The sequence below is a fragment of the Artemia sp. Qi Xiang Cuo genome, chromosome 17, assembly GCF_049724085.1.
Source record: "Artemia sp. Qi Xiang Cuo chromosome 17, ASM4972408v1, whole genome shotgun sequence".
NCBI lineage: Eukaryota > Metazoa > Arthropoda > Branchiopoda > Anostraca > Artemiidae > Artemia > Artemia sp. Qi Xiang Cuo.
The window spans coordinates 2,482,490-2,490,091 of NC_142810.1; the positions used below are offsets into that span (position 1 = coordinate 2,482,490).

Below are 7,602 nucleotides of genomic sequence, written 5' to 3' on the forward strand. Positions count from 1 at the left end.
AATCCTGCTGCTACTACTGTTACTACTTATACAAATTTAACACTAACACTGGAACTACTTCTCCTGCTCCCGCCATAACTACTGTGATGCTAGTAGGCTACTATCAAGGATAAGCCTATGAAGGTAAAATTTGAGAAAATCTTGATGGCAAATTCTAACTTACCAAAGACACTATGTGCATTTAGACTGTCAATAGAGCGTATTTCAAAAATTAATTAGTGTACTAAGTTTGAACATCGGGTGTTGAAGGGGATGTTAAAAAAAACAAAGATGGTATGTGCATACTGCCACTAATGCTGCTACTGCCACTACAACTATTGCTACTATACAAGCTAAGGGTGTTAAGGTGAAGCTACAAGGAATGTATAGGCATATGTTGAACTAAATCAAAACGAACTATGATCATGTAGGTTGTCAAAAGGGTGACAAAGCAATATTACAATAATGGCTTACATGATTAAGTTAGACCTTGGTTTTAATTGATTGCCTTGGATCTTTCACCCATGCATTCATTAAACAGAAATGTATGGCTTATTTTATTATATTTAGTTTTTTTTAGTAGAAGTTTTACATTTTTAAACTCACCATTCATTTTGAAAATTGCTACATCCAGTGTATATTGACAACAAATATACTTTGACTTCATTTGACTCACTTCTTCTGCTCTCTCCACCACAGTCAGACCTAGCTGGTCGCTCTTTCCTCAAGGACTGGACAAGCAAAAATTACCTGAGGTAGTTTGGCCTGATATCCAATATTTATTTCCCGATATCTGATAAAGACACTGACCCCTTTATTAGTCAGGGAATATTGGCCGGTCGATATATCGATCGAGCCTTAATTGTTATAATGCCAATTTCTTTGGTTTTCTTATTTTATTAATTTCAGAAAAGAAATTGAATTCAATTCTTTTTCTATAGGAATGATGCATTCTACTTTATGCAGGTTTGATAGTGTGAGTCAGCAAATACTCTTAGACCCAAAACCGATCGTTATGGTGGAAAAACTGACAGAGAAGTCTATTGAAGAATTAACAGTTGGAATCTGGCGTTGCGGATCCTGTGGAGAAGCAGAGAAATCCCTTGTGATTTTAGATCTTCACATTGACACTGGATGTGAAGAGCTTTCACCAATAGAGTGTGATGTCTGCCCTGCAGTAGTTCATAATTACAGTAATTTTGTTGTTCATTTCATGGAACACCAAATGGGAGCGACAAGGAAGTGTGTCATTTGTTTTAGAGAATCTATTGGTGATAGGAGACAACATTTAGTGTTACAAGATCACTTTTTGCCAACCATTTCTGAACTAGACCTGCAGGAAAATGAATTACTAGTTTCACAAAATCCATCTGCTAGCGGCTATGCAAATTCATTAAAATTGGAATATGATGAAAAAGGTTTAGACGATCATACCTGCACAGGTTTAGACAAAAACATACCTGCACAGTAAAAAGCACAGAAAATTAGAAAAACATAAAAGTATACACACAGGAAAAAATATATATGAAGGTAATCTGTGTAAGAAAGGCTTTGCTTCACAAAGCAATTTGAAAAAGCACCAAACAGTGCATACAGGTGAGAGGCCATTTGAATGTGATGTTTGTAAGAAATGTTTTTCTATATCAGGCAATTTGAAAAAGCATCAAATAGTGCATACAGGTGAGAGGCCACTTGAATGTGAGACATGTAAGAAATGCTTTTTTCAATCAAGCCATATGAATACGCACAAAAAGGTGCATTCATGTAAAAGCTTATTTAAATGTAAGACGTCTAAGAAATGCTTTTTCACAACAATCCATTTAAAAAGGCACCAAACTATTCATACAGGCGAGAGGCCATTTGAATGTGAAGTATGTAGGACAGGTTTTTTTTATCAAACAGTTTGAAAAAGCACCCAATAGTGCATACATGTTGGAGCCCACTTAAGTGTGATATTTGTAAGAAATGTTTTTCTACATCAAGCAATTTGAAATTTCATCAAATAGTGCATGCAGGTGAGAAGCCATTTGAATGTAATCTATGTAACAAATGCTTTCCTTCACCAAGCCATTTGAAAAAGCATCAAATTGTGCATACAGGTGAGAAGCCATTTGAATGTGATGTTTGTAAGAAATGTTTTTCTACATCAGACAGCTTGAAAAAGCATCAAATAGTGCACACAGGCTAGAAGCCAATTGAATGTGATGTTTGTAAGAAATGTTTTTCTACATCAGGCAATTTGAAAAAGCACCAAACAGTGCATACAGGTGAGAGGCCTCTTGAGTGTAAGATATGTAAGAAATACTTTTCTTCTTCAAGCCATTTAAAACGGCACCAAATAATGCATACAGTTGATAGGCAGAAGTATGAATGTGTATAGAAGTTTGAATGTAAGAAGTCTGTTGAAGGAAGAAGAAGTCTTATAGTTAATAGTTTATGATAAAAACTGTGGACGAAATAGTAATACTCGTAGACTGGAGTTGATATAGACGTTGAATAATTAAAGCTTTTCCATGCAAGCTAATTCTCAGATCCGAATCAACGCTTTGTTATATGCATCAATGAAAATTCTTTGGTTTTTCTGATTCTCTGACAAGTAAGGCTGGATCTTTATCTGAGAATTTGATTTGTACAAGTACAGAAGCAGAGCAATTGCCTCTTTTCTTTCTTGCCTAGGGCCTATTTTCCCTCCTTGTTTCTAGTGCCTGGTAAAATGTCTTATTAAATGGGTAATTTGAACTCAAATAGAATTCTTTAATATCCAAAATGCATGATTAAAAAATTTATCAATTACATCTGGCGTTTGGCAACATAACATTTTTTTTCTGTGTATTAATAAGAATAATTAATTGAATTACTGTAATTACTAAAATTAGTGTTGTAATAAGTGCATGATCTCAGGTCCTGACAAAAAGACGATTAAAGAGCTTGAAAAATTACCAAAGATTGCTAATTGACATTAATAATCTTTTATTGAAACTAGTGCCATTTTTCACTTTTATACGTTGCTCGTACTCTTGGCCTGTTGCCTTGGTCATGTTTGAGACAACTGGAAAAACAAGAAAACAGACATGTCTTTCTTGTATTTATTTATTTTTTTTTTATTTCTTCACTTATAATCCATCCTACCCATTCACTCCTTTTTTTTGGCATGGAAGGCTCAATCTTGTCTATAAAAAACTACTGTGATAAGATGAGCTCTTGCTATATTCAGATCTTCAGTAAATTTAATCTTTATTCTCTTTAGTAAATCCAATCTCATTGTTTGAAAAATACATTCAAAGGAACGAATTTACAAAAAACTGGAAAACCTATTTTTTCGTCAAAATGTGTGCCCTTACGGCATAAAGATGGGTTTTGAAATAAAACCAACATTCATTTTGATTTGTATTGGCTGAGGAACACCAATATTTCCAGTGTTCAATTATTACTGTCAGACCATACATCCACAAATTTCTTTTGCATGGGAATCTCTAGTGCTCAGGAAAGAAATTCTCTCAAAATGTATAATATAATTGACCTTTGGGTTAGGGGCGGATCCAGGATTTCTTTAAAGGAGGGGGGGCGCAAAATAGGTTGATCCGATAAACTTGCGTTATGAGCAAGTTTAATTAACGCAAACTTGAGTTAATTAAGTAATTTACACTACTTTAGACTACGCTGGGGGGAGGGGGTTGCCCCCTTGCCTCCCGTGATCCACCACTGCTTTGGGTCCATGGTTGACCCGAAAGCCGTGGGAAAAGCATACAAAATTTTTCTGAACGACTTAATGTTTACACAATAAGTTTCTTTTCTAAGCAGGTCGTAAAATTCCCTCCGAGAAAAATTCCCAACTGAGGACAAAAACCTCACTCTCAAGAAACTGGGGCTAATTTTAGTTCTGTGATCAGTTTGAAAGGATTGACCTGACTTTTGTTTTTGCGTTGCTTTTGATTGTTTGTCCATTGCTTGCAAGTCCTGTGCCAAAGAGACCACAATGGTGGAGGGTGTTCATTTGGGAATAACTCATAAGATTCAAAGTGTATTTATTTTTGAGCTTGGGATGGCTTGTATTTACTCATGACAGTGTTGTATGTCTATGGATATCCTTCTTTTTGGCTGATTAATTTAAAAAATAACTTTCTACATAACAAGCTTTTCAAAGAAAAGTAAAGAGGTACATTAAAAAAAAGACAAGCAGTAATAAAGTCAAACTATCATTAATCACAATAAATAAATGAAATCCAAAATGAACAGGATTTAAATAAATAACTGAGTTAAACTCAGAAAGAGCCAAAACTAAGAGAAGTGGGGCTGATCCCCCCTCGCTCCCTCGTCAATCCTTCTAAAGACTAGAATATGATTTGCGCTTTACTGAAAATAATCTCTATTTCCAGCTATATTTTTTAATTAATGTAATATAAAAACGAAGTCACCGTGATAACCAACATTACTGAATGTGGATGAACCATTAATACATATGCTTATTTTCATTCTGAAAGTCTTAATAATTTTCAATTTATCAAATTAAAAAGGTAATATTTAACATGTGTTTTGTTTTCAGTAAAGTGCAAATTATATTCTGGTCAGTTAGATTTCCTTCTGAAAATCCAAGAGCTTTTGGTCACTTGAAATTCCTCATCATGTCAGGAAAATTTCAACTTGTTGGCTCTAAGTTGTTCCTAAGGTATTGCTAATACATCCTTTTGACAAACTGTTTGCAAATAGTGTTTTTTGATTTATTCTCCCTTGATATGCCTAAAATTTTCACCCTAATACTTTTAGATTTAGTAGCAGCCCCAGTAGAAGTAGTAGTTGTAGTAGCAGTGTGCACATATTGAATTTGAGTCATTTGATAATCCCCCTGATCTTTTCCTGAATGCTACGACTTAATACTCTAAGCCACTTGTGAGATAAGCCCTTTGGATAATGTGCATGAACATCTTGTGTTTTGATTTAGCTCAACACGCCCCTCAGCATTCCCTGAAAGCTTCACCTGACTGCCGTTGACCTTTCTGACACCAAAGGTCAAGTCTGCCCCCATTTCGATAACAAATACTATCTGTAAACAACGGGTGAATCGCATAACTTACAGCCCTTGCCTTGTGAGCTGTGGTTGGATCTTTCAACTATTCTGAATAAAATGGTTGCCTTGAAATTTTAATTCAGTGAACTTGGGGGAAAAGGTGCGTGGGAAAGGGGCTGGTTCCCCTTCAATCCTTTTTACTCTTAAAAAGGGCATTAGTACTTTGAATTTTCAATCAAATTTGGCCTTTCTGAAGTATATGATTGTATTTGACTGTATTTTTTGTCCTAGGTGATTTGGTGGGTGAATAGGATTGAGGCCTTGTCTTCTTATCTGTCTAAACTACTAAAGCAGGAAAACACTTTTTTTTCTTACCGAATAGTTACCTTGAAAGCATTATAAATTAGGGTTATATCCAGACCTTTGGGGATGGTGGAGGGGCAAAGGTACAGTTTAATTGGAAGCAATTTCATGGGAATCCTACAAATAGAAACTCTTGGGACCTAGTGGAGTACTTTAATCGGAGGAGGATATAAACATGAAAAGGTTCAGAATTCGTTTTTAAACTGTGTTAGTTTGCATTGATTCAAACTACTATCATATGACAGTATCAAAAATACTTTCATACTGAAATACTTGCATTTCAGTATGAAATGCACTACTTCTAATTAGTTATCGGTAGAAGTAACTACTTTAGACAAGATAAGATTTATTGCTGAAAAACGGCTATCACAAGCTCAAAAGGGCCGAATTTGCACTTTAGCGTCAAATAAAGCGAAAAAAGAACAACAAAAACAAACAATCAAACAACAACAGAAAACTATAAAAGGGTAAATGTCAAATACCTAAAAATTTTAAAAACAGAATAAACTCATAAAATTAAAAGTCAATTGTAAATTCAGAAAAAACGCCAAAAAAAAACGAAAACTCGTAAAATTAACAAGGGGATAAAGTAAAATTAAAACAAAAGCATAAGTTAGTTGGTGACTAAAAACAAAAATATAAAACCTCCGAATTTGCAAAATGGGCATTAAAATTAATAACTATAAGGTAAAGAGTGAGTGAGTGGGGGGGGCAGCGGAGAGGGACGGGGTGAAAATGTGAACTATGTAAGGTATAACAGTTAGTCTACATCTTTCAGTGCAAACTCTTATTCGGGCAAGAAGGGGGATTTTTGTTGACACAGAATGCGGGAGGCGGGGTCGAAGGGGTGAATATTGACCAGGGAAAAGGGGTGTTGTTCGAGGGTTATGAAGGGCATTGTTAGCAAAACGCAAGGTAATTTTTGCTCTCCTATCCTTATGGGTGACAAGATTAGCTCTCCTAAGAAGGGAAATATAAGGTACTTTACCCTCATTGAAGATAATTCTTAGGCACCTTTTTGAACTGTCTTTATTCTATCTGACAATTCAATGGAAATGCCAGGATGCCAAACAGGACAGGCGTACTCAAGGGTTGGGTGTACAAATGACAGGAAAATCCTCAAACAGTGCAATTTAGGGAATTTAAATTTCTTAAGGCGTTTAAGGAGGGAAAATTCGGCATTTGCACGTTTTAAAATGTTATTAATATGACAATCGCATTTTAAGTCACTTGAGATGGTAACGCCCAGTAATTTTATAGTGGTAACGGACATTTCAGGGGGGATTGGACAGGAGAAAGAAGGAGGATTTTTAAGGAAATTAATAGTGAGAACAGTTGACTTTAAAGGGTTGACTTTCATATCATCAGTAAGAGTATCGATTCCAAGATGCCCATTGGGCTGCTTTTTGAATTTTTGGAACATGTCTCTAAGACTTCTAAGTAGTTATTGCATTATACACTGAAATAGTATATGATATAAAAATTGAATATAAGTAAAATATGTATCAAATTCTTATTTTACAAGACCTTTTTGACGTGAAAAGTTATGAGGGAAACTGTTAAAATGTTGCTGATTTTCATTTAAAATGGTGCAAATTTGATTGAAAATGGGGTAAATTTAATTGATTTGATGATTGGTCCAGAACATACATCATTTACTATACTACTTGTTTACATTGATTTAAACTGTCTAAAGATATAAAATCACTAGTTCTTATTGTTTTAAAAAGTAGAGTTGTGAGAAAGAGTCAAACTTTAGCGTAAAGAGTGGGGCATTGAGGAGGGGACAGCCCCTTTCATATAAGGAATAATTTTTGTTCGTCTTAAGTTTTAATGTTGCTCCTTACTTTCTGTTGAAAAAACTCCTTTTTTTTTATTTGATTTATGTACAATGTCGAATGTCTTAGTGTTTGTAGAATAATATCTTAATGTAACCAGATCTGCTTAACAGATAGGATGCACCACTAGACTTGTCCAAAGTAGATGTCACTTGTTCAAACTGCTGTTGCTGATCTCTGGCTGATTGCTGATTCTATGACCGGCAGTACTGATCATCTGAACAGATGAAAGCCAGTACCTCAAGTGTGTCCGCTTGCCGTTTGATCCTCTGTTCTTTTAGTTTTTGCTGGGTTTTAAGAAAAATTTCGTTGCGTAGAACTTCATTTATCTTTGAATCATCTTTTTGATATCGGATTGTTTTCAAATGGCTTACGAATCTGATATACTATTTTATTTACCCTGACTCTATGTCTCTC

The 7,602-nt window shown here is 34.9% G+C and overlaps 1 pseudogene; it reads left to right on the forward strand.

Annotated features, from left to right (window-relative positions):
- Positions 1–924: 924 nt before the first annotated feature.
- LOC148941793 (uncharacterized) lies at positions 925–2,359 on the forward strand (annotated as a pseudogene).
- The last annotated feature ends 5,243 nt before the right edge of the window (positions 2,360–7,602 follow it).